The following is a 25,234-nucleotide window of genomic DNA, read 5'->3' on the forward strand; positions in this document are numbered from 1 at the left end:
CTGACGTCTTGCTTTTCTGGACATCCAGTCTCAAGTTTCCCATCTGGAACGGCGCTCCCTGCTGCTTTGTGAAGGCTTGCTGCAAGAGCCTTCGAAACCCAGGAGCTCTTGCGTTGAGCTGTGACGCGTCCTGGGAAGACCTCCCGTTGCAGCGGAATGAGCCCCACTTCCAGGGCGTGCTGGTAGCAAATTTCCCACAGCCCACAGGGAGCAAACGATCCCAGGTGTGATGTATCACCAGGAGAGGCTGAGATGAGAGTAAGGGTTCACGCGTGTGCCCGGACCGAGGTTAATGATGGGATTAGAGCTAGGGTTAGATGCAGGGAAAGAGTGAGAGTTATAATTAGGGATAAAGCTAACAGGTGATCATTACTCGTCATGTAACATGATACAAAGGGTCAGAAGAGGAACTGATTCAGGGTTACAATTTGGACTTCGCAGACAACAGGAGCACTAAATGGTGCTGAGGGGGACTCAATAAAGTGGACCGGCCGCCTAATGTAAGCAATTGTGCATAAATATTGTACGATGACTAGCGTTGCCGGTGCTTTTTTCTTAAAGAGTCAGTTCTTGGCACCCATTCCCTACTTGACTCAGCCTAATCTTCAAGAATATTTGTCAAGAACTATCTCCCGCGTGACAGGCGGGGATACTGACCACTATACTAACGAGGAGACGTGAGGGCATGAAATGAACAGCTGCTGATGTCTGCACAGCATCCAGCGACCACCTAGCTGGCCTAGGGGGTCTCATTTTCCCCCGTCAAACGGCTTGCCCGATCTAAGGCTAATTTCTTTCTTTTTATCGGCACCAGGCTTAAAACTCAGTTTAAGGCGATAGTTCCGGGCTATGTTTGACTCCAGAGTTGAATCTGTCATCCCGCATTTCCTCAGCAAATCAAGCTACCCATCTCAAGTCTCATGAGCTGAGGACGGCAAAGTCCCTGTGGGCTTAGGACAGTCAAAGAAACCCCTGGGCTGCATGCTAAGCCCCTTTTCGGCTTCACTTTCCGAATCCTGCCCTAGCTTGCGATTAGTTTTTTTCTCACTTCTTGCCCCCATCTCCCACCTTGCCTCATGGTCTCCCCTCCTCTGCGCACCTGACAGTTTGCCTGCCCTTCCACTGCCTGTCTCCAGACTTTCCAAGGAGAAAAGGCAAAGCACTAAAGCGGGCCGGGCAACGGGTCAAGTTCCGCTTTCGGCGACTAGCAGGGAGGTAGCGTGGCCGAGCGGTCTAAGGCGCTGGATTAAGGCTCCAGTCTCTTCGGAGGCGTGGGTTCAAATCCCACCGCTGCCACTTTTCCTGGCCTTGCATTTTAAAGAAGAACGTAACGTTGACCTCTTCCTTCATTAGTGCCACCTCTGTCGCAATGAGCAAGCGGATGGTATGCCACACCCTGCAGGAAAAAGGTTTCGCTTCTGACGTCTTGCTTTTCTGGACATCCAGTCTCAAGTTTCCCATCTGGAACGGCGCTCCCTGCTGCTTTGTGAAGGCTTGCTGCAAGAGCCTTCGAAACCCAGGAGCTCTTGCGTTGAGCTGTGACGCGTCCTGGGAAGACCTCCCGTTGCAGCGGAATGAGCCCCACTTCCAGGGCGTGCTGGTAGCAAATTTCCCACAGCCCACAGGGAGCAAACGATCCCAGGTGTGATGTATCACCAGGAGAGGCTGAGATGAGAGTAAGGGTTCACGCGTGTGCCCGGACCGAGGTTAATGATGGGATTAGAGCTAGGGTTAGATGCAGGGAAAGAGTGAGAGTTATAATTAGGGATAAAGCTAACAGGTGATCATTACTCGTCATGTAACATGATACAAAGGGTCAGAAGAGGAACTGATTCAGGGTTACAATTTGGACTTCGCAGACAACAGGAGCACTAAATGGTGCTGAGGGGGACTCAATAAAGTGGACCGGCCGCCTAATGTAAGCAATTGTGCACAAATATTGTACGATGACTAGCGTTGCCGGTGCTTTTTTCTTAAAGAGTCAGTTCTTGGCACCCATTCCCTACTTGACTCAGCCTAATCTTCAAGAATATTTGTCAAGAACTAAAAAAAATCCAGAAAAGGTTTAACCTCCCCGTCGGGGAATTGAACCCCGGTCTCCCGCGTGACAGGCGGGGATACTGACCACTATACTAACGAGGAGACGTGAGGGCATGAAATGAACAGCTGCTGATGTCTGCACAGCATCCAGCGACCACCTAGCTGGCCTAGGGGGTCTCATTTTCCCCCGTCAAACGGCTTGCCCGATCTAAGGCTAATTTCTTTCTTTTTATCGGCACCAGGCTTAAAACTCAGTTTAAGGCGATAGTTCCGGGCTATGTTTGACTCCAGAGTTGAATCTGTCATCCCGCATTTCCTCAGCAAATCAAGCTACCCATCTCAAGTCTCATGAGCTGAGGACGGCAAAGTCCCTGTGGGCTTAGGACAGTCAAAGAAACCCCTGGGCTGCATGCTAAGCCCCTTTTCGGCTTCACTTTCCGAATCCTGCCCTAGCTTGCGATTAGTTTTTTTCTCACTTCTTGCCCCCATCTCCCACCTTGCCTCATGGTCTCCCCTCCTCTGCGCACCTGACAGTTTGCCTGCCCTTCCACTGCCTGTCTCCAGACTTTCCAAGGAGAAAAGGCAAAGCACTAAAGCGGGCCGGGCAACGGGTCAAGTTCCGCTTTCGGCGACTAGCAGGGAGGTAGCCTGGCCGAGCGGTCTAAGGCGCTGGATTAAGGCTCCAGTCTCTTCGGAGGCGTGGGTTCAAATCCCACCGCTGCCACTTTTCCTGGCCTTGCATTTTAAAGAAGAACGTAACGTTGACCTCTTCCTTCATTAGTGCCACCTCTGTCGCAATGAGCAAGCGGATGGTATGCCACACCCTGCAGGAAAAAGGTTTCGCTTCTGACGTCTTGCTTTTCTGGACATCCAGTCTCAAGTTTCCCATCTGGAACGGCGCTCCCTGCTGCTTTGTGAAGGCTTGCTGCAAGAGCCTTCGAAACCCAGGAGCTCTTGCGTTGAGCTGTGACGCGTCCTGGGAAGACCTCCCGTTGCAGCGGAATGAGCCCCACTTCCAGGGCGTGCTGGTAGCAAATTTCCCACAGCCCACAGGGAGCAAACGATCCCAGGTGTGATGTATCACCAGGAGAGGCTGAGATGAGAGTAAGGGTTCACGCGTGTGCCCGGACCGAGGTTAATGATGGGATTAGAGCTAGGGTTAGATGCAGGGAAAGAGTGAGAGTTATAATTAGGGATAAAGCTAACAGGTGATCATTACTCGTCATGTAACATGATACAAAGGGTCAGAAGAGGAACTGATTCAGGGTTACAATTTGGACTTCGCAGACAACAGGAGCACTAAATGGTGCTGAGGGGGACTCAATAAAGTGGACCGGCCGCCTAATGTAAGCAATTGTGCACAAATATTGTACGATGACTAGCGTTGCCGGTGCTTTTTTCTTAAAGAGTCAGTTCTTGGCACCCATTCCCTACTTGACTCAGCCTAATCTTCAAGAATATTTGTCAAGAACTATCTCCCGCGTGACAGGCGGGGATACTGACCACTATACTAACGAGGAGACGTGAGGGCATGAAATGAACAGCTGCTGATGTCTGCACAGCATCCAGCGACCACCTAGCTGGCCTAGGGGGTCTCATTTTCCCCCGTCAAACGGCTTGCCCGATCTAAGGCTAATTTCTTTCTTTTTATCGGCACCAGGCTTAAAACTCAGTTTAAGGCGATAGTTCCGGGCTATGTTTGACTCCAGAGTTGAATCTGTCATCCCGCATTTCCTCAGCAAATCAAGCTACCCATCTCAAGTCTCATGAGCTGAGGACGGCAAAGTCCCTGTGGGCTTAGGACAGTCAAAGAAACCCCTGGGCTGCATGCTAAGCCCCTTTTCGGCTTCACTTTCCGAATCCTGCCCTAGCTTGCGATTAGTTTTTTTCTCACTTCTTGCCCCCATCTCCCACCTTGCCTCATGGTCTCCCCTCCTCTGCGCACCTGACAGTTTGCCTGCCCTTCCACTGCCTGTCTCCAGACTTTCCAAGGAGAAAAGGCAAAGCACTAAAGCGGGCCGGGCAACGGGTCAAGTTCCGCTTTCGGCGACTAGCACGGAGGTAGCGTGGCCGAGCGGTCTAAGGCGCTGGATTAAGGCTCCAGTCTCTTCGGAGGCGTGGGTTCAAATCCCACCGCTGCCACTTTTCCTGGCCTTGCATTTTAAAGAAGAACGTAACGTTGACCTCTTCCTTCATTAGTGCCACCTCTGTCGCAATGAGCAAGCGGATGGTATGCCACACCCTGCAGGAAAAAGGTTTCGCTTCTGACGTCTTGCTTTTCTGGACATCCAGTCTCAAGTTTCCCATCTGGAACGGCGCTCCCTGCTGCTTTGTGAAGGCTTGCTGCAAGAGCCTTCGAAACCCAGGAGCTCTTGCGTTGAGCTGTGACGCGTCCTGGGAAGACCTCCCGTTGCAGCGGAATGAGCCCCACTTCCAGGGCGTGCTGGTAGCAAATTTCCCACAGCCCACAGGGAGCAAACGATCCCAGGTGTGATGTATCACCAGGAGAAGCTGAGATGAGAGTAAGGGTTCACGCGTGTGCCCGGACCGAGGTTGATGATGGGATTAGAGCTAGGGTTAGATGCAGGGAAAGAGTGAGAGTTATAATTAGGGATAAAGCTAACAGGTGATCATTACTCGTCATGTAACATGATACAAAGGGTCAGAAGAGGAACTGATTCAGGGTTACAATTTGGACTTCGCAGACAACAGGAGCACTAAATGGTGCTGAGGGGGACTCAATAAAGTGGACCGGCCGCCTAATGTAAGCAATTGTGCATAAATATTGTACGATGACTAGCGTTGCCGGTGCTTTTTTCTTAAAGAGTCAGTTCTTGGCACCCATTCCCTACTTGACTCAGCCTAATCTTCAAGAATATTTGTCAAGAACTATCTCCCGCGTGACAGGCGGGGATACTGACCACTATACTAACGAGGAGACGTGAGGGCATGAAATGAACAGCTGCTGATGTCTGCACAGCATCCAGCGACCACCTAGCTGGCCTAGGGGGTCTCATTTTCCCCCGTCAAACGGCTTGCCCGATCTAAGGCTAATTTCTTTCTTTTTATCGGCACCAGGCTTAAAACTCAGTTTAAGGCGATAGTTCCGGGCTATGTTTGACTCCAGAGTTGAATCTGTCATCCCGCATTTCCTCAGCAAATCAAGCTACCCATCTCAAGTCTCATGAGCTGAGGACGGCAAAGTCCCTGTGGGCTTAGGACAGTCAAAGAAACCCCTGGGCTGCATGCTAAGCCCCTTTTCGGCTTCACTTTCCGAATCCTGCCCTAGCTTGCGATTAGTTTTTTTCTCACTTCTTGCCCCCATCTCCCACCTTGCCTCATGGTCTCCCCTCCTCTGCGCACCTGACAGTTTGCCTGCCCTTCCACTGCCTGTCTCCAGACTTTCCAAGGAGAAAAGGCAAAGCACTAAAGCGGGCCGGGCAACGGGTCAAGTTCCGCTTTCGGCGACTAGCAGGGAGGTAGCCTGGCCGAGCGGTCTAAGGCGCTGGATTAAGGCTCCAGTCTCTTCGGAGGCGTGGGTTCAAATCCCACCGCTGCCACTTTTCCTGGCCTTGCATTTTAAAGAAGAACGTAACGTTGACCTCTTCCTTCATTAGTGCCACCTCTGTCGCAATGAGCAAGCGGATGGTATGCCACACCCTGCAGGAAAAAGGTTTCGCTTCTGACGTCTTGCTTTTCTGGACATCCAGTCTCAAGTTTCCCATCTGGAACGGCGCTCCCTGCTGCTTTGTGAAGGCTTGCTGCAAGAGCCTTCGAAACCCAGGAGCTCTTGCGTTGAGCTGTGACGCGTCCTGGGAAGACCTCCCGTTGCAGCGGAATGAGCCCCACTTCCAGGGCGTGCTGGTAGCAAATTTCCCACAGCCCACAGGGAGCAAACGATCCCAGGTGTGATGTATCACCAGGAGAGGCTGAGATGAGAGTAAGGGTTCACGCGTGTGCCCGGACCGAGGTTAATGATGGGATTAGAGCTAGGGTTAGATGCAGGGAAAGAGTGAGAGTTATAATTAGGGATAAAGCTAACAGGTGATCATTACTCGTCATGTAACATGATACAAAGGGTCAGAAGAGGAACTGATTCAGGGTTACAATTTGGACTTCGCAGACAACAGGAGCACTAAATGGTGCTGAGGGGGACTCAATAAAGTGGACCGGCCGCCTAATGTAAGCAATTGTGCACAAATATTGTACGATGACTAGCGTTGCCGGTGCTTTTTTCTTAAAGAGTCAGTTCTTGGCACCCATTCCCTACTTGACTCAGCCTAATCTTCAAGAATATTTGTCAAGAACTATCTCCCGCGTGACAGGCGGGGATACTGACCACTATACTAACGAGGAGACGTGAGGGCATGAAATGAACAGCTGCTGATGTCTGCACAGCATCCAGCGACCACCTAGCTGGCCTAGGGGGTCTCATTTTCCCCCGTCAAACGGCTTGCCCGATCTAAGGCTAATTTCTTTCTTTTTATCGGCACCAGGCTTAAAACTCAGTTTAAGGCGATAGTTCCGGGCTATGTTTGACTCCAGAGTTGAATCTGTCATCCCGCATTTCCTCAGCAAATCAAGCTACCCATCTCAAGTCTCATGAGCTGAGGACGGCAAAGTCCCTGTGGGCTTAGGACAGTCAAAGAAACCCCTGGGCTGCATGCTAAGCCCCTTTTCGGCTTCACTTTCCGAATCCTGCCCTAGCTTGCGATTAGTTTTTTTCTCACTTCTTGCCCCCATCTCCCACCTTGCCTCATGGTCTCCCCTCCTCTGCGCACCTGACAGTTTGCCTGCCCTTCCACTGCCTGTCTCCAGACTTTCCAAGGAGAAAAGGCAAAGCACTAAAGCGGGCCGGGCAACGGGTCAAGTTCCGCTTTCGGCGACTAGCAGGGAGGTAGCCTGGCCGAGCGGTCTAAGGCGCTGGATTAAGGCTCCAGTCTCTTCGGAGGCGTGGGTTCAAATCCCACCGCTGCCACTTTTCCTGGCCTTGCATTTTAAAGAAGAACGTAACGTTGACCTCTTCCTTCATTAGTGCCACCTCTGTCGCAATGAGCAAGCGGATGGTATGCCACACCCTGCAGGAAAAAGGTTTCGCTTCTGACGTCTTGCTTTTCTGGACATCCAGTCTCAAGTTTCCCATCTGGAACGGCGCTCCCTGCTGCTTTGTGAAGGCTTGCTGCAAGAGCCTTCGAAACCCAGGAGCTCTTGCGTTGAGCTGTGACGCGTCCTGGGAAGACCTCCCGTTGCAGCGGAATGAGCCCCACTTCCAGGGCGTGCTGGTAGCAAATTTCCCACAGCCCACAGGGAGCAAACGATCCCAGGTGTGATGTATCACCAGGAGAGGCTGAGATGAGAGTAAGGGTTCACGCGTGTGCCCGGACCGAGGTTAATGATGGGATTAGAGCTAGGGTTAGATGCAGGGAAAGAGTGAGAGTTATAATTAGGGATAAAGCTAACAGGTGATCATTACTCGTCATGTAACATGATACAAAGGGTCAGAAGAGGAACTGATTCAGGGTTACAATTTGGACTTCGCAGACAACAGGAGCACTAAATGGTGCTGAGGGGGACTCAATAAAGTGGACCGGCCGCCTAATGTAAGCAATTGTGCACAAATATTGTACGATGACTAGCGTTGCCGGTGCTTTTTTCTTAAAGAGTCAGTTCTTGGCACCCATTCCCTACTTGACTCAGCCTAATCTTCAAGAATATTTGTCAAGAACTATCTCCCGCGTGACAGGCGGGGATACTGACCACTATACTAACGAGGAGACGTGAGGGCATGAAATGAACAGCTGCTGATGTCTGCACAGCATCCAGCGACCACCTAGCTGGCCTAGGGGGTCTCATTTTCCCCCGTCAAACGGCTTGCCCGATCTAAGGCTAATTTCTTTCTTTTTATCGGCACCAGGCTTAAAACTCAGTTTAAGGCGATAGTTCCGGGCTATGTTTGACTCCAGAGTTGAATCTGTCATCCCGCATTTCCTCAGCAAATCAAGCTACCCATCTCAAGTCTCATGAGCTGAGGACGGCAAAGTCCCTGTGGGCTTAGGACAGTCAAAGAAACCCCTGGGCTGCATGCTAAGCCCCTTTTCGGCTTCACTTTCCGAATCCTGCCCTAGCTTGCGATTAGTTTTTTTCTCACTTCTTGCCCCCATCTCCCACCTTGCCTCATGGTCTCCCCTCCTCTGCGCACCTGACAGTTTGCCTGCCCTTCCACTGCCTGTCTCCAGACTTTCCAAGGAGAAAAGGCAAAGCACTAAAGCGGGCCGGGCAACGGGTCAAGTTCCGCTTTCGGCGACTAGCAGGGAGGTAGCGTGGCCGAGCGGTCTAAGGCGCTGGATTAAGGCTCCAGTCTCTTCGGAGGCGTGGGTTCAAATCCCACCGCTGCCACTTTTCCTGGCCTTGCATTTTAAAGAAGAACGTAACGTTGACCTCTTCCTTCATTAGTGCCACCTCTGTCGCAATGAGCAAGCGGATGGTATGCCACACCCTGCAGGAAAAAGGTTTCGCTTCTGACGTCTTGCTTTTCTGGACATCCAGTCTCAAGTTTCCCATCTGGAACGGCGCTCCCTGCTGCTTTGTGAAGGCTTGCTGCAAGAGCCTTCGAAACCCAGGAGCTCTTGCGTTGAGCTGTGACGCGTCCTGGGAAGACCTCCCGTTGCAGCGGAATGAGCCCCACTTCCAGGGCGTGCTGGTAGCAAATTTCCCACAGCCCACAGGGAGCAAACGATCCCAGGTGTGATGTATCACCAGGAGAGGCTGAGATGAGAGTAGGGGTTCACGCGTGTGCCCGGACCGAGGTTAATGATGGGATTAGAGCTAGGGTTAGATGCAGGGAAAGAGTGAGAGTTATAATTAGGGATAAAGCTAACAGGTGATCATTACTCGTCATGTAACATGATACAAAGGGTCAGAAGAGGAACTGATTCAGGGTTACAATTTGGACTTCGCAGACAACAGGAGCACTAAATGGTGCTGAGGGGGACTCAATAAAGTGGACCGGCCGCCTAATGTAAGCAATTGTGCACAAATATTGTACGATGACTAGCGTTGCCGGTGCTTTTTTCTTAAAGAGTCAGTTCTTGGCACCCATTCCCTACTTGACTCAGCCTAATCTTCAAGAATATTTGTCAAGAACTAAAAAAAATCCAGAAACGGTTTAACCTCCCCGTCGGGGAATTGAACCCCGGTCTCCCGCGTGACAGGCGGGGATACTGACCACTATACTAACGAGGAGACGTGAGGGCATGAAATGAACAGCTGCTGATGTCTGCACAGCATCCAGCGACCACCTAGCTGGCCTAGGGGGGTCTCATTTTCCCCCGTCAAACGGCTTGCCCGATCTAAGGCTAATTTCTTTCTTTTTATCGGCACCAGGCTTAAAACTCAGTTTAAGGCGATAGTTCCGGGCTATGTTTGACTCCAGAGTTGAATCTGTCATCCCGCATTTCCTCAGCAAATCAAGCTACCCATCTCAAGTCTCATGAGCTGAGGACGGCAAAGTCCCTGTGGGCTTAGGACAGTCAAAGAAACCCCTGGGCTGCATGCTAAGCCCCTTTTCGGCTTCACTTTCCGAATCCTGCCCTAGCTTGCGATTAGTTTTTTTCTCACTTCTTGCCCCCATCTCCCACCTTGCCTCATGGCCTCCCCTCCTCTGCGCACCTGACAGTTTGCCTGCCCTTCCACTGCCTGTCTCCAGACTTTCCAAGGAGAAAAGGCAAAGCACTAAAGCGGGCCGGGCAACGGGTCAAGTTCCGCTTTCGGCGACTAGCAGGGAGGTAGCGTGGCCGAGCGGTCTAAGGCGCTGGATTAAGGCTCCAGTCTCTTCGGAGGCGTGGGTTCAAATCCCACCGCTGCCACTTTTCCTGGCCTTGCATTTTAAAGAAGAACGTAACGTTGACCTCTTCCTTCATTAGTGCCACCTCTGTCGCAATGAGCAAGCGGATGGTATGCCACACCCTGCAGGAAAAAGGTTTCGCTTCTGACGTCTTGCTTTTCTGGACATCCAGTCTCAAGTTTCCCATCTGGAACGGCGCTCCCTGCTGCTTTGTGAAGGCTTGCTGCAAGAGCCTTCGAAACCCAGGAGCTCTTGCGTTGAGCTGTGACGCGTCCTGGGAAGACCTCCCGTTGCAGCGGAATGAGCCCCACTTCCAGGGCGTGCTGGTAGCAAATTTCCCACAGCCCACAGGGAGCAAACGATCCCAGGTGTGATGTATCACCAGGAGAGGCTGAGATGAGAGTAGGGGTTCACGCGTGTGCCCGGACCGAGGTTAATGATGGGATTAGAGCTAGGGTTAGATGCAGGGAAAGAGTGAGAGTTATAATTAGGGATAAAGCTAACAGGTGATCATTACTCGTCATGTAACATGATACAAAGGGTCAGAAGAGGAACTGATTCAGGGTTACAATTTGGACTTCGCAGACAACAGGAGCACTAAATGGTGCTGAGGGGGACTCAATAAAGTGGACCGGCCGCCTAATGTAAGCAATTGTGCACAAATATTGTACGATGACTAGCGTTGCCGGTGCTTTTTTCTTAAAGAGTCAGTTCTTGGCACCCATTCCCTACTTGACTCAGCCTAATCTTCAAGAATATTTGTCAAGAACTAAAAAAAATCCAGAAACGGTTTAACCTCCCCGGTCTCCCGCGTGACAGGCGGGGATACTGACCACTATACTAACGAGGAGACGTGAGGGCATGAAATGAACAGCTGCTGATGTCTGCACAGCATCCAGCGACCACCTAGCTGGCCTAGGGGGGTCTCATTTTCCCCCGTCAAACGGCTTGCCCGATCTAAGGCTAATTTCTTTCTTTTTATCGGCACCAGGCTTAAAACTCAGTTTAAGGCGATAGTTCCGGGCTATGTTTGACTCCAGAGTTGAATCTGTCATCCCGCATTTCCTCAGCAAATCAAGCTACCCATCTCAAGTCTCATGAGCTGAGGACGGCAAAGTCCCTGTGGGCTTAGGACAGTCAAAGAAACCCCTGGGCTGCATGCTAAGCCCCTTTTCGGCTTCACTTTCCGAATCCTGCCCTAGCTTGCGATTAGTTTTTTTCTCACTTCTTGCCCCCATCTCCCACCTTGCCTCATGGTCTCCCCTCCTCTGCGCACCTGACAGTTTGCCTGCCCTTCCACTGCCTGTCTCCAGACTTTCCAAGGAGAAAAGGCAAAGCACTAAAGCGGGCCGGGCAACGGGTCAAGTTCCGCTTTCGGCGACTAGCAGGGAGGTAGCGTGGCCGAGCGGTCTAAGGCGCTGGATTAAGGCTCCAGTCTCTTCGGAGGCGTGGGTTCAAATCCCACCGCTGCCACTTTTCCTGGCCTTGCATTTTAAAGAAGAACGTAACGTTGACCTCTTCCTTCATTAGTGCCACCTCTGTCGCAATGAGCAAGCGGATGGTATGCCACACCCTGCAGGAAAAAGGTTTCGCTTCTGACGTCTTGCTTTTCTGGACATCCAGTCTCAAGTTTCCCATCTGGAACGGCGCTCCCTGCTGCTTTGTGAAGGCTTGCTGCAAGAGCCTTCGAAACCCAGGAGCTCTTGCGTTGAGCTGTGACGCGTCCTGGGAAGACCTCCCGTTGCAGCGGAATGAGCCCCACTTCCAGGGCGTGCTGGTAGCAAATTTCCCACAGCCCACAGGGAGCAAACGATCCCAGGTGTGATGTATCACCAGGAGAGGCTGAGATGAGAGTAGGGGTTCACGCGTGTGCCCGGACCGAGGTTAATGATGGGATTAGAGCTAGGGTTAGATGCAGGGAAAGAGTGAGAGTTATAATTAGGGATAAAGCTAACAGGTGATCATTACTCGTCATGTAACATGATACAAAGGGTCAGAAGAGGAACTGATTCAGGGTTACAATTTGGACTTCGCAGACAACAGGAGCACTAAATGGTGCTGAGGGGGACTCAATAAAGTGGACCGGCCGCCTAATGTAAGCAATTGTGCACAAATATTGTACGATGACTAGCGTTGCCGGTGCTTTTTTCTTAAAGAGTCAGTTCTTGGCACCCATTCCCTACTTGACTCAGCCTAATCTTCAAGAATATTTGTCAAGAACTAAAAAAAATCCAGAAACAGTTTAACCTCCCCGTCGGGGAATTGAACCCCGGTCTCCCGCGTGACAGGCGGGGATACTGACCACTATACTAACGAGGAGACGTGAGGGCATGAAATGAACAGCTGCTGATGTCTGCACAGCATCCAGCGACCACCTAGCTGGCCTAGGGGGGTCTCATTTTCCCCCGTCAAACGGCTTGCCCGATCTAAGGCTAATTTCTTTCTTTTTATCGGCACCAGGCTTAAAACTCAGTTTAAGGCGATAGTTCCGGGCTATGTTTGACTCCAGAGTTGAATCTGTCATCCCGCATTTCCTCAGCAAATCAAGCTACCCATCTCAAGTCTCATGAGCTGAGGACGGCAAAGTCCCTGTGGGCTTAGGACAGTCAAAGAAACCCCTGGGCTGCATGCTAAGCCCCTTTTCGGCTTCACTTTCCGAATCCTGCCCTAGCTTGCGATTAGTTTTTTTCTCACTTCTTGCCCCCATCTCCCACCTTGCCTCATGGTCTCCCCTCCTCTGCGCACCTGACAGTTTGCCTGCCCTTCCACTGCCTGTCTCCAGACTTTCCAAGGAGAAAAGGCAAAGCACTAAAGCGGGCCGGGCAACGGGTCAAGTTCCGCTTTCGGCGACTAGCAGGGAGGTAGCGTGGCCGAGCGGTCTAAGGCGCTGGATTAAGGCTCCAGTCTCTTCGGAGGCGTGGGTTCAAATCCCACCGCTGCCACTTTTCCTGGCCTTGCATTTTAAAGAAGAACGTAACGTTGACCTCTTCCTTCATTAGTGCCACCTCTGTCGCAATGAGCAAGCGGATGGTATGCCACACCCTGCAGGAAAAAGGTTTCGCTTCTGACGTCTTGCTTTTCTGGACATCCAGTCTCAAGTTTCCCATCTGGAACGGCGCTCCCTGCTGCTTTGTGAAGGCTTGCTGCAAGAGCCTTCGAAACCCAGGAGCTCTTGCGTTGAGCTGTGACGCGTCCTGGGAAGACCTCCCGTTGCAGCGGAATGAGCCCCACTTCCAGGGCGTGCTGGTAGCAAATTTCCCACAGCCCACAGGGAGCAAACGATCCCAGGTGTGATGTATCACCAGGAGAGGCTGAGATGAGAGTAGGGGTTCACGCGTGTGCCCGGACCGAGGTTAATGATGGGATTAGAGCTAGGGTTAGATGCAGGGAAAGAGTGAGAGTTATAATTAGGGATAAAGCTAACAGGTGATCATTACTCGTCATGTAACATGATACAAAGGGTCAGAAGAGGAACTGATTCAGGGTTACAATTTGGACTTCGCAGACAACAGGAGCACTAAATGGTGCTGAGGGGGACTCAATAAAGTGGACCGGCCGCCTAATGTAAGCAATTGTGCACAAATATTGTACGATGACTAGCGTTGCCGGTGCTTTTTTCTTAAAGAGTCAGTTCTTGGCACCCATTCCCTACTTGACTCAGCCTAATCTTCAAGAATATTTGTCAAGAACTAAAAAAAATCCAGAAACGGTTTAACCTCCCCGGTCTCCCGCGTGACAGGCGGGGATACTGACCACTATACTAACGAGGAGACGTGAGGGCATGAAATGAACAGCTGCTGATGTCTGCACAGCATCCAGCGACCACCTAGCTGGCCTAGGGGGGTCTCATTTTCCCCCGTCAAACGGCTTGCCCGATCTAAGGCTAATTTCTTTCTTTTTATCGGCACCAGGCTTAAAACTCAGTTTAAGGCGATAGTTCCGGGCTATGTTTGACTCCAGAGTTGAATCTGTCATCCCGCATTTCCTCAGCAAATCAAGCTACCCATCTCAAGTCTCATGAGCTGAGGACGGCAAAGTCCCTGTGGGCTTAGGACAGTCAAAGAAACCCCTGGGCTGCATGCTAAGCCCCTTTTCGGCTTCACTTTCCGAATCCTGCCCTAGCTTGCGATTAGTTTTTTTCTCACTTCTTGCCCCCATCTCCCACCTTGCCTCATGGTCTCCCCTCCTCTGCGCACCTGACAGTTTGCCTGCCCTTCCACTGCCTGTCTCCAGACTTTCCAAGGAGAAAAGGCAAAGCACTAAAGCGGGCCGGGCAACGGGTCAAGTTCCGCTTTCGGCGACTAGCAGGGAGGTAGCGTGGCCGAGCGGTCTAAGGCGCTGGATTAAGGCTCCAGTCTCTTCGGAGGCGTGGTTTCAAATCCCACCGCTGCCACTTTTCCTGGCCTTGCATTTTAAAGAAGAACGTAACGTTGACCTCTTCCTTCATTAGTGCCACCTCTGTCGCAATGAGCAAGCGGATGGTATGCCACACCCTGCAGGAAAAAGGTTTCGCTTCTGACGTCTTGCTTTTCTGGACATCCAGTCTCAAGTTTCCCATCTGGAACGGCGCTCCCTGCTGCTTTGTGAAGGCTTGCTGCAAGAGCCTTCGAAACCCAGGAGCTCTTGCGTTGAGCTGTGACGCGTCCTGGGAAGACCTCCCGTTGCAGCGGAATGAGCCCCACTTCCAGGGCGTGCTGGTAGCAAATTTCCCACAGCCCACAGGGAGCAAACGATCCCAGGTGTGATGTATCACCAGGAGAGGCTGAGATGAGAGTAGGGGTTCACGCGTGTGCCCGGACCGAGGTTAATGATGGGATTAGAGCTAGGGTTAGATGCAGGGAAAGAGTGAGAGTTATAATTAGGGATAAAGCTAACAGGTGATCATTACTCGTCATGTAACATGATACAAAGGGTCAGAAGAGGAACTGATTCAGGGTTACAATTTGGACTTCGCAGACAACAGGAGCACTAAATGGTGCTGAGGGGGACTCAATAAAGTGGACCGGCCGCCTAATGTAAGCAATTGTGCACAAATATTGTACGATGACTAGCGTTGCCGGTGCTTTTTTCTTAAAGAGTCAGTTCTTGGCACCCATTCCCTACTTGACTCAGCCTAATCTTCAAGAATATTTGTCAAGAACTAAAAAAAATCCAGAAACGGTTTAACCTCCCCGTCGGGGAATTGAACCCCGGTCTCCCGCGTGACAGGCGGGGATACTGACCACTATACTAACGAGGAGACGTGAGGGCATGAAATGAACAGCTGCTGATGTCTGCACAGCATCCAGCGACCACCTAGCTGGCCTAGGGGGGTCTCATTTTCCCCCGTCAAACGGCTTGCCCGATCTAAGGCTAATTTCTTTCTTTTTATCGGCACCAGGCTTAAAACTCAGTTTAAGGCGATAGTTCCGGGCTATGTTTGACTCCAGAGTTGAATCTGTCATCCCGCATTTCCTCAGCAAATCAAGCTACCCATCTCAAGTCTCATGAGCTGAGGACGGCAAAGTCCCTGTGGGCTTAGGACAGTCAAAGAAACCCCTGGGCTGCATGCTAAGCCCCTTTTCGGCTTCACTTTCCGAATCCTGCCCTAGCTTGCGATTAGTTTTTTTCTCACTTCTTGCCCCCATCTCCCACCTTGCCTCATGGTCTCCCCTCCTCTGCGCACCTGACAGTTTGCCTGCCCTTCCACTGCCTGTCTCCAGACTTTCCAAGGAGAAAAGGCAAAGCACTAAAGCGGGCCGGGCAACGGGTCAAGTTCCGCTTTCGGCGACTAGCAGGGAGGTAGCGTGGCCGAGCGGTCTAAGGCGCTGGATTAAGGCTCCAGTCTCTTCGGAGGCGTGGGTTCAAATCCCACCGCTGCCACTTTTCCTGGCCTTGCATTTTAAAGAAGAACGTAACGTTGACCTCTTCCTTCATTAGTGCCACCTCTGTCGCAATGAGCAAGCGGATGGTATGCCACACCCTGCAGGAAAAAGGTTTCGCTTCTGACGTCTTGCTTTTCTGGACATCCAGTCTCAAGTTTCCCATCTGGAACGGCGCTCCCTGCTGCTTTGTGAAGGCTTGCTGCAAGAGCCTTCGAAACCCAGGAGCTCTTGCGTTGAGCTGTGACGCGTCCTGGGAAGACCTCCCGTTGCAGCGGAATGAGCCCCACTTCCAGGGCGTGCTGGTAGCAAATTTCCCACAGCCCACAGGGAGCAAACGATCCCAGGTGTGATGTATCACCAGGAGAGGCTGAGATGAGAGTAGGGGTTCACGCGTGTGCCCGGACCGAGGTTAATGATGGGATTAGAGCTAGGGTTAGATGCAGGGAAAGAGTGAGAGTTATAATTAGGGATAAAGCTAACAGGTGATCATTACTCGTCATGTAACATGATACAAAGGGTCAGAAGAGGAACTGATTCAGGGTTACAATTTGGACTTCGCAGACAACAGGAGCACTAAATGGTGCTGAGGGGGACTCAATAAAGTGGACCGGCCGCCTAATGTAAGCAATTGTGCACAAATATTGTACGATGACTAGCGTTGCCGGTGCTTTTTTCTTAAAGAGTCAGTTCTTGGCACCCATTCCCTACTTGACTCAGCCTAATCTTCAAGAATATTTGTCAAGAACTAAAAAAAATCCAGAAACGGTTTAACCTCCCCGTCGGGGAATTGAACCCCGGTCTCCTGCGTGACAGGCGGGGATACTGACCACTATACTAACGAGGAGACGTGAGGGCATGAAATGAACAGCTGCTGATGTCTGCACAGCATCCAGCGACCACCTAGCTGGCCTAGGGGGGTCTCATTTTCCCCCGTCAAACGGCTTGCCCGATCTAAGGCTAATTTCTTTCTTTTTATCGGCACCAGGCTTAAAACTCAGTTTAAGGCGATAGTTCCGGGCTATGTTTGACTCCAGAGTTGAATCTGTCATCCCGCATTTCCTCAGCAAATCAAGCTACCCATCTCAAGTCTCATGAGCTGAGGACGGCAAAGTCCCTGTGGGCTTAGGACAGTCAAAGAAACCCCTGGGCTGCATGCTAAGCCCCTTTTCGGCTTCACTTTCCGAATCCTGCCCTAGCTTGCGATTAGTTTTTTTCTCACTTCTTGCCCCCATCTCCCACCTTGCCTCATGGTCTCCCCTCCTCTGCGCACCTGACAGTTTGCCTGCCCTTCCACTGCCTGTCTCCAGACTTTCCAAGGAGAAAAGGCAAAGCACTAAAGCGGGCCGGGCAACGGGTCAAGTTCCGCTTTCGGCGACTAGCAGGGAGGTAGCGTGGCCGAGCGGTCTAAGGCGCTGGATTAAGGCTCCAGTCTCTTCGGAGGCGTGGGTTCAAATCCCACCGCTGCCACTTTTCCTGGCCTTGCATTTTAAAGAAGAACGTAACGTTGACCTCTTCCTTCATTAGTGCCACCTCTGTCGCAATGAGCAAGCGGATGGTATGCCACACCCTGCAGGAAAAAGGTTTCGCTTCTGACGTCTTGCTTTTCTGGACATCCAGTCTCAAGTTTCCCATCTGGAACGGCGCTCCCTGCTGCTTTGTGAAGGCTTGCTGCAAGAGCCTTCGAAACCCAGGAGCTCTTGCGTTGAGCTGTGACGCGTCCTGGGAAGACCTCCCGTTGCAGCGGAATGAGCCCCACTTCCAGGGCGTGCTGGTAGCAAATTTCCCACAGCCCACAGGGAGCAAACGATCCCAGGTGTGATGTATCACCAGGAGAGGCTGAGATGAGAGTAGGGGTTCACGCGTGTGCCCGGACCGAGGTTAATGATGGGATTAGAGCTAGGGTTAGATGCAGGGAAAGAGTGAGAGTTATAATTAGGGATAAAGCTAACAGGTGATCATTACTCGTCATGTAACATGATACAAAGGGTCAGAAGAGGAACTGATTCAGGGTTACAATTTGGACTTCGCAGACAACAGGAGCACTAAATGGTGCTGAGGGGGACTCAATAAAGTGGACCGGCCGCCTAATGTAAGCAATTGTGCACAAATATTGTACGATGACTAGCGTTGCCGGTGCTTTTTTCTTAAAGAGTCAGTTCTTGGCACCCATTCCCTACTTGACTCAGCCTAATCTTCAAGAATATTTGTCAAGAACTAAAAAAAATCCAGAAACGGTTTAACCTCCCCGTCGGGGAATTGAACCCCGGTCTCCCGCGTGACAGGCGGGGATACTGACCACTTTACTAACGAGGAGACGTGAGGGCATGAAATGAACAGCTGCTGATGTCTGCACAGCATCCAGCGACCACCTAGCTGGCCTAGGGGGGTCTCATTTTCCCCCGTCAAACGGCTTGCCCGATCTAAGGCTAATTTCTTTCTTTTTATCGGCACCAGGCTTAAAACTCAGTTTAAGGCGATAGTTCCGGGCTATGTTTGACTCCAGAGTTGAATCTGTCATCCCGCATTTCCTCAGCAAATCAAGCTACCCATCTCAAGTCTCATGAGCTGAGGACGGCAAAGTCCCTGTGGGCTTAGGACAGTCAAAGAAACCCCTGGGCTGCATGCTAAGCCCCTTTTCGGCTTCACTTTCCGAATCCTGCCCTAGCTTGCGATTAGTTTTTTTCTCACTTCTTGCCCCCATCTCCCACCTTGCCTCATGGTCTCCCCTCCTCTGCGCACCTGACAGTTTGCCTGCCCTTCCACTGCCTGTCTCCAGACTTTCCAAGGAGAAAAGGCAAAGCACTAAAGCGGGCCGGGCAACGGGTCAAGTTCCGCTTTCGGCGACTAGCAGGGAGGTAGCGTGGCCGAGCGGTCTAAGGCGCTGGATTAAGGCTCCAGTCTCTTCGGAGGCGTGGGTTCAAATCCCACCGCTGCCACTTTTCCTGGCCTTGCATTTTAAAGAAGAACGTAACGTTGACCTCTTCCTTCATTAGTGCCACCTCTGTCGCAATGAGCAAGCGGATGGTATGCCACACCCTGCAGGAAAAAGGTTTCGCTTCTGACGTCTTGCTTTTCTGGACATCCAGTCTCAAGTTTCCCATCTGGAACGGCGCTCCCTGCTGCTTTGTGAAGGCTTGCTGCAAGAGCCTTCGAAACCCAGGAGCTCTTGCGTTGAGCTGTGACGCGTCCTGGGAAGACCTCCCGTTGCAGCGGAATGAGCCCCACTTCCAGGGCGTGCTGGTAGCAAATTTCCCACAGCCCACAGGGAGCAAACGATCCCAGGTGTGATGTATCACCAGGAGAGGCTGAGATGAGAGTAGGGGTTCACGCGTGTGCCCGGACCGAGGTTAATGATGGGATTAGAGCTAGGGTTAGATGCAGGGAAAGAGTGAGAGTTATAATTAGGGATAAAGCTAACAGGTGATCATTACTCGTCATGTAACATGATACAAAGGGTCAGAAGAGGAACTGATTCAGGGTTACAATTTGGACTTCGCAGACAACAGGAGCACTAAATGGTGCTGAGGGGGACTCAATAAAGTGGACCGGCCGCCTAATGTAAGCAATTGTGCACAAATATTGTACGATGACTAGCGTTGCCGGTGCTTTTTTCTTAAAGAGTCAGTTCTTGGCACCCATTCCCTACTTGACTCAGCCTAATCTTCAAGAATATTTGTCAAGAACTAAAAAAAATCCAGAAACAGTTTAACCTCCCCGTCGGGGAATTGAACCCCGGTCTCGCGTGACAGGCGGGGATACTGACCACTATACTAACGAGGAGACGTGAGGGCATGAAATGAACAGCTGCTGATGTCTGCACAGCATCCAGCGACCACCTAGCTGGCCTAGGGGGGTCTCATTTTCCCCCGTCAAACGGCTTGCCCGATCTAAGGCTAATTTCTTTCTTTTTATCGGCACCAGGCTTAAAACTCAGTTTAAGGCGATAGTTCCGGGCTATGTTTGACTCCAGAGTTGAATCTGTCATCCCGCATTTCCTCAGCAAATCAAGCTACCCATCTCAAGTCTCATGAGCTGAGGACGGCAAAGTCCCTGTGGGCTTAGGACAGTCAAAGAAACCCCTGGGCTGCATGCTAAGCCCCTTTTCGGCTTCACTTTCCGAATCCTGCCCTAGCTTGCGATTAGTTTTTTTCTCACTTCTTGCCCCCATCTCCCACCTTGCCTCATGGTCTCCCCTCCTCTGCGCACCTGACAGTTTGCCTGCCCTTCCACTGCCTGTCTCCAGACTTTCCAAGGAGAAAAGGCAAAGCACTAAAGCGGGCCGGGCAACGGGTCAAGTTCCGCTTTCGGCGACTAGCAGGGAGGTAGCGTGGCCGAGCGGTCTAAGGCGCTGGATTAAGGTTCCAGTCTCTTCGGAGGCGTGGGTTCAAATCCCACCGCTGCCACTTTTCCTGGCCTTGCATTTTAAAGAAGAACGTAACGTTGACCTCTTCCTTCATTAGTGCCACCTCTGTCGCAATGAGCAAGCGGATGGTATGCCACACCCTGCAGGAAAAAGGTTTCGCTTCTGACGTCTTGCTTTTCTGGACATCCAGTCTCAAGTTTCCCATCTGGAACGGCGCTCCCTGCTGCTTTGTGAAGGCTTGCTGCAAGAGCCTTCGAAACCCAGGAGCTCTTGCGTTGAGCTGTGACGCGTCCTGGGAAGACCTCCCGTTGCAGCGGAATGAGCCCCACTTCCAGGGCGTGCTGGTAGCAAATTTCCCACAGCCCACAGGGAGCAAACGATCCCAGGTGTGATGTATCACCAGGAGAGGCTGAGATGAGAGTAGGGGTTCACGCGTGTGCCCGGACCGAGGTTAATGATGGGATTAGAGCTAGGGTTAGATGCAGGGAAAGAGTGAGAGTTATAATTAGGGATAAAGCTAACAGGTGATCATTACTCGTCATGTAACATGATACAAAGGGTCAGAAGAGGAACTGATTCAGGGTTACAATTTGGACTTCGCAGACAACAGGAGCACTAAATGGTGCTGAGGGGGACTCAATAAAGTGGACCGGCCGCCTAATGTAAGCAATTGTGCACAAATATTGTACGATGACTAGCGTTGCCGGTGCTTTTTTCTTAAAGAGTCAGTTCTTGGCACCCATTCCCTACTTGACTCAGCCTAATCTTCAAGAATATTTGTCAAGAACTAAAAAAAATCCAGAAACGGTTTAACCTCCCCGTCGGGGAATTGAACCCCGGTCTCCCGCGTGACAGGCGGGGATACTGACCACTATACTAACGAGGAGACGTGAGGGCATGAAATGAACAGCTGCTGATGTCTGCACAGCATCCAGCGACCACCTAGCTGGCCTAGGGGGGTCTCATTTTCCCCCGTCAAACGGCTTGCCCGATCTAAGGCTAATTTCTTTCTTTTTATCGGCACCAGGCTTAAAACTCAGTTTAAGGCGATAGTTCCGGGCTATGTTTGACTCCAGAGTTGAATCTGTCATCCCGCATTTCCTCAGCAAATCAAGCTACCCATCTCAAGTCTCATGAGCTGAGGACGGCAAAGTCCCTGTGGGCTTAGGACAGTCAAAGAAACCCCTGGGCTGCATGCTAAGCCCCTTTTCGGCTTCACTTTCCGAATCCTGCCCTAGCTTGCGATTAGTTTTTTTCTCACTTCTTGCCCCCATCTCCCACCTTGCCTCATGGTCTCCCCTCCTCTGCGCACCTGACAGTTTGCCTGCCCTTCCACTGCCTGTCTCCAGACTTTCCAAGGAGAAAAGGCAAAGCACTAAAGCGGGCCGGGCAACGGGTCAAGTTCCGCTTTCGGCGACTAGCAGGGAGGTAGCGTGGCCGAGCGGTCTAAGGCGCTGGATTAAGGCTCCAGTCTCTTCGGAGGCGTGGGTTCAAATCCCACCGCTGCCACTTTTCCTGGCCTTGCATTTTAAAGAAGAACGTAACGTTGACCTCTTCCTTCATTAGTGCCACCTCTGTCGCAATGAGCAAGCGGATGGTATGCCACACCCTGCAGGAAAAAGGTTTCGCTTCTGACGTCTTGCTTTTCTGGACATCCAGTCTCAAGTTTCCCATCTGGAACGGCGCTCCCTGCTGCTTTGTGAAGGCTTGCTGCAAGAGCCTTCGAAACCCAGGAGCTCTTGCGTTGAGCTGTGACGCGTCCTGGGAAGACCTCCCGTTGCAGCGGAATGAGCCCCACTTCCAGGGCGTGCTGGTAGCAAATTTCCCACAGCCCACAGGGAGCAAACGATCCCAGGTGTGATGTATCACCAGGAGAGGCTGAGATGAGAGTAGGGGTTCACGCGTGTGCCCGGACCGAGGTTAATGATGGGATTAGAGCTAGGGTTAGATGCAGGGAAAGAGTGAGAGTTATAATTAGGGATAAAGCTAACAGGTGATCATTACTCGTCATGTAACATGATACAAAGGGTCAGAAGAGGAACTGATTCAGGGTTACAATTTGGACTTCGCAGACAACAGGAGCACTAAATGGTGCTGAGGGGGACTCAATAAAGTGGACCGGCCGCCTAATGTAAGCAATTGTGCACAAATATTGTACGATGACTAGCGTTGCCGGTGCTTTTTTCTTAAAGAGTCAGTTCTTGGCACCCATTCCCTACTTGACTCAGCCTAATCTTCAAGAATATTTGTCAAGAACTAAAAAAAATCCAGAAACAGTTTAACCTCCCCGTCGGGGAATTGAACCCCGGTCTCCCGCGTGACAGGCGGGGATACTGACCACTATACTAACGAGGAGACGTGAGGGCATGAAATGAACAGCTGCTGATGTCTGCACAGCATCCAGCGACCACCTAGCTGGCCTAGGGGGGTCTCATTTTCCCCCGTCAAACGGCTTGCCCGATCTAAGGCTAATTTCTTTCTTTTTATCGGCACCAGGCTTAAAACTCAGTTTAAGGCGATAGTTCCGGGCTATGTTTGACTCCAGAGTTGAATCTGTCATCCCGCATTTCCTCAGCAAATCAAGCTACCCATCTCAAGTCTCATGAGCTGAGGACGGCAAAGTCCCTGTGGGCTTAGGACAGTCAAAGAAACCCCTGGGCTGCATGCTAAGCCCCTTTTCGGCTTCACTTTCCGAATCCTGCCCTAGCTTGCGATTAGTTTTTTTCTCACTTCTTGCCCCCATCTCCCACCTTGCCTCATGGTCTCCCCTCCTCTGCGCACCTGACAGTTTGCCTGCCCTTCCACTGCCTGTCTCCAGACTTTCCAAGGAGAAAAGGCAAAGCACTAAAGCGGGCCGGGCAACGGGTCAAGTTCCGCTTTCGGCGACTAGCAGGGAGGTAGCGTGGCCGAGCGGTCTAAGGCGCTGGATTAAGGCTCCAGTCTCTTCGGAGGCGTGGGTTCAAATCCCACCGCTGCCACTTTTCCTGGCCTTGCATTTTAAAGAAGAACGTAACGTTGACCTCTTCCTTCATTAGTGCCACCTCTGTCGCAATGAGCAAGCGGATGGTATGCCACACCCTGCAGGAAAAAGGTTTCGCTTCTGACGTCTTGCTTTTCTGGACATCCAGTCTCAAGTTTCCCATCTGGAACGGCGCTCCCTGCTGCTTTGTGAAGGCTTGCTGCAAGAGCCTTCGAAACCCAGGAGCTCTTGCGTTGAGCTGTGACGCGTCCTGGGAAGACCTCCCGTTGCAGCGGAATGAGCCCCACTTCCAGGGCGTGCTGGTAGCAAATTTCCCACAGCCCACAGGGAGCAAACGATCCCAGGTGTGATGTATCACCAGGAGAGGCTGAGATGAGAGTAGGGGTTCACGCGTGTGCCCGGACCGAGGTTAATGATGGGATTAGAGCTAGGGTTAGATGCAGGGAAAGAGTGAGAGTTATAATTAGGGATAAAGCTAACAGGTGATCATTACTCGTCATGTAACATGATACAAAGGGTCAGAAGAGGAACTGATTCAGGGTTACAATTTGGACTTCGCAGACAACAGGAGCACTAAATGGTGCTGAGGGGGACTCAATAAAGTGGACCGGCCGCCTAATGTAAGCAATTGTGCACAAATATTGTACGATGACTAGCGTTGCCGGTGCTTTTTTCTTAAAGAGTCAGTTCTTGGCACCCATTCCCTACTTGACTCAGCCTAATCTTCAAGAATATTTGTCAAGAACTAAAAAAAATCCAGAAAAGGTTTAACCTCCCCGTCGGGGAATTGAACCCCGGTCTCCCGCGTGACAGGCGGGGATACTGACCACTATACTAACGAGGAGACTTGAGGGCATGAAATGAACAGCTGCTGATGTCTGCACAGCATCCAGCGACCACCTAGATGGCCTAGGGGGTCTCATTTTCCCCCGTCAAACGGCTTGCCCGATCTAAGGCTAATTTCTTTCTTTTTATCGGCACCAGGCTTAAAACTCAGTTTAAGGCGATAGTTCCGGGCTATGTTTGACTCCAGAGTTGAATCTGTCATCCCGCATTTCCTCAGCAAATCAAGCTACCCATCTCAAGTCTCATGAGCTGAGGACGGCAAAGTCCCTGTGGGCTTAGGACAGTCAAAGAAACCCCTGGGCTGCATGCTAAGCCCCTTTTCGGCTTCACTTTCCGAATCCTGCCCTAGCTTGCGATTAGTTTTTTTCTCACTTCTTGCCCCCATCTCCCACCTTGCCTCATGGTCTCCCCTCCTCTGCGCACCTGACAGTTTGCCTGCCCTTCCACTGCCTGTCTCCAGACTTTCCAAGGAGAAAAGGCAAAGCACTAAAGCGGGCCGGGCAACGGGTCAAGTTCCGCTTTCGGCGACTAGCAGGGAGGTAGCGTGGCCGAGCGGTCTAAGGCGCTGGATTAAGGCTCCAGTCTCTTCGGAGGCGTGGGTTCAAATCCCACCGCTGCCACTTTTCCTGGCCTTGCATTTTAAAGAAGAACGTAACGTTGACCTCTTCCTTCATTAGTGCCACCTCTGTCGCAATGAGCAAGCGGATGGTATGCCACACCCTGCAGGAAAAAGGTTTCGCTTCTGACGTCTTGCTTTTCTGGACATCCAGTCTCAAGTTTCCCATCTGGAACGGCGCTCCCTGCTGCTTTGTGAAGGCTTGCTGCAAGAGCCTTCGAAACCCAGGAGCTCTTGCGTTGAGCTGTGACGCGTCCTGGGAAGACCTCCCGTTGCAGCGGAATGAGCCCCACTTCCAGGGCGTGCTGGTAGCAAATTTCCCACAGCCCACAGGGAGCAAACGATCCCAGGTGTGATGTATCACCAGGAGAGGCTGAGATGAGAGTAAGGGTTCACGCGTGTGCCCGGACCGAGGTTAATGATGGGATTAGAGCTAGGGTTAGATGCAGGGAAAGAGTGAGAGTTATAATTAGGGATAAAGCTAACAGGTGATCATTACTCGTCATGTAACATGATACAAAGGGTCAGAAGAGGAACTGATTCAGGGTTACAATTTGGACTTCGCAGACAACAGGAGCACTAAATGGTGCTGAGGGGGACTCAATAAAGTGGACCGGCCGCCTAATGTAAGCAATTGTGCATAAATATTGTACGATGACTAGCGTTGCCGGTGCTTTTTTCT

General features: G+C 51.5%; 19 non-coding genes across 19 annotated transcripts; 12 read left to right on the forward strand and 7 right to left on the reverse strand.

The window, feature by feature from the left end:
- The first annotated feature begins 1,214 nt into the window (after positions 1-1,214).
- TRNAL-AAG (transfer RNA leucine (anticodon AAG)) lies at positions 1,215-1,296 on the forward strand. The gene has a single exon. It is a non-coding gene; the product is annotated as a tRNA-Leu (tRNA).
- Positions 1,297-2,070: 774 nt separating this feature from the next.
- On the reverse strand, positions 2,071-2,142 carry TRNAD-GUC (transfer RNA aspartic acid (anticodon GUC)). Its single transcript has one exon. It is a non-coding gene; the product is annotated as a tRNA-Asp (tRNA).
- Positions 2,143-4,100: 1,958 nt separating this feature from the next.
- Positions 4,101-4,182, forward strand: TRNAL-AAG (transfer RNA leucine (anticodon AAG)). Its single transcript has one exon. It is a non-coding gene; the product is annotated as a tRNA-Leu (tRNA).
- A 4,172-nt stretch (positions 4,183-8,354) lies between these two features.
- TRNAL-AAG (transfer RNA leucine (anticodon AAG)) lies at positions 8,355-8,436 on the forward strand. The gene has a single exon. It is a non-coding gene; the product is annotated as a tRNA-Leu (tRNA).
- A 774-nt stretch (positions 8,437-9,210) lies between these two features.
- TRNAD-GUC (transfer RNA aspartic acid (anticodon GUC)) lies at positions 9,211-9,282 on the reverse strand. The gene has a single exon. It is a non-coding gene; the product is annotated as a tRNA-Asp (tRNA).
- Positions 9,283-9,823: 541 nt separating this feature from the next.
- TRNAL-AAG (transfer RNA leucine (anticodon AAG)) lies at positions 9,824-9,905 on the forward strand. The gene has a single exon. It is a non-coding gene; the product is annotated as a tRNA-Leu (tRNA).
- A 1,369-nt stretch (positions 9,906-11,274) lies between these two features.
- On the forward strand, positions 11,275-11,356 carry TRNAL-AAG (transfer RNA leucine (anticodon AAG)). The gene has a single exon. It is a non-coding gene; the product is annotated as a tRNA-Leu (tRNA).
- Positions 11,357-12,130: 774 nt separating this feature from the next.
- On the reverse strand, positions 12,131-12,202 carry TRNAD-GUC (transfer RNA aspartic acid (anticodon GUC)). The gene has a single exon. It is a non-coding gene; the product is annotated as a tRNA-Asp (tRNA).
- A 541-nt stretch (positions 12,203-12,743) lies between these two features.
- On the forward strand, positions 12,744-12,825 carry TRNAL-AAG (transfer RNA leucine (anticodon AAG)). The gene has a single exon. It is a non-coding gene; the product is annotated as a tRNA-Leu (tRNA).
- Positions 12,826-15,050: 2,225 nt separating this feature from the next.
- On the reverse strand, positions 15,051-15,122 carry TRNAD-GUC (transfer RNA aspartic acid (anticodon GUC)). The gene has a single exon. It is a non-coding gene; the product is annotated as a tRNA-Asp (tRNA).
- A 541-nt stretch (positions 15,123-15,663) lies between these two features.
- TRNAL-AAG (transfer RNA leucine (anticodon AAG)) lies at positions 15,664-15,745 on the forward strand. The gene has a single exon. It is a non-coding gene; the product is annotated as a tRNA-Leu (tRNA).
- A 1,387-nt stretch (positions 15,746-17,132) lies between these two features.
- Positions 17,133-17,214, forward strand: TRNAL-AAG (transfer RNA leucine (anticodon AAG)). The gene has a single exon. It is a non-coding gene; the product is annotated as a tRNA-Leu (tRNA).
- Positions 17,215-18,601: 1,387 nt separating this feature from the next.
- Positions 18,602-18,683, forward strand: TRNAL-AAG (transfer RNA leucine (anticodon AAG)). The gene has a single exon. It is a non-coding gene; the product is annotated as a tRNA-Leu (tRNA).
- A 2,241-nt stretch (positions 18,684-20,924) lies between these two features.
- Positions 20,925-20,996, reverse strand: TRNAD-GUC (transfer RNA aspartic acid (anticodon GUC)). Its single transcript has one exon. It is a non-coding gene; the product is annotated as a tRNA-Asp (tRNA).
- Positions 20,997-21,537: 541 nt separating this feature from the next.
- Positions 21,538-21,619, forward strand: TRNAL-AAG (transfer RNA leucine (anticodon AAG)). The gene has a single exon. It is a non-coding gene; the product is annotated as a tRNA-Leu (tRNA).
- Positions 21,620-22,393: 774 nt separating this feature from the next.
- On the reverse strand, positions 22,394-22,465 carry TRNAD-GUC (transfer RNA aspartic acid (anticodon GUC)). The gene has a single exon. It is a non-coding gene; the product is annotated as a tRNA-Asp (tRNA).
- Positions 22,466-23,006: 541 nt separating this feature from the next.
- On the forward strand, positions 23,007-23,088 carry TRNAL-AAG (transfer RNA leucine (anticodon AAG)). The gene has a single exon. It is a non-coding gene; the product is annotated as a tRNA-Leu (tRNA).
- A 774-nt stretch (positions 23,089-23,862) lies between these two features.
- On the reverse strand, positions 23,863-23,934 carry TRNAD-GUC (transfer RNA aspartic acid (anticodon GUC)). Its single transcript has one exon. It is a non-coding gene; the product is annotated as a tRNA-Asp (tRNA).
- A 540-nt stretch (positions 23,935-24,474) lies between these two features.
- TRNAL-AAG (transfer RNA leucine (anticodon AAG)) lies at positions 24,475-24,556 on the forward strand. The gene has a single exon. It is a non-coding gene; the product is annotated as a tRNA-Leu (tRNA).
- The last annotated feature ends 678 nt before the right edge of the window (positions 24,557-25,234 follow it).

This window comes from Ambystoma mexicanum, unplaced genomic scaffold (genome assembly GCF_040938575.1).
Source record: "Ambystoma mexicanum isolate Mex_15411 unplaced genomic scaffold, UKY_AmexF1_1 Mex_scaf20, whole genome shotgun sequence".
NCBI classification, from domain to species: domain Eukaryota; kingdom Metazoa; phylum Chordata; class Amphibia; order Caudata; family Ambystomatidae; genus Ambystoma; species Ambystoma mexicanum.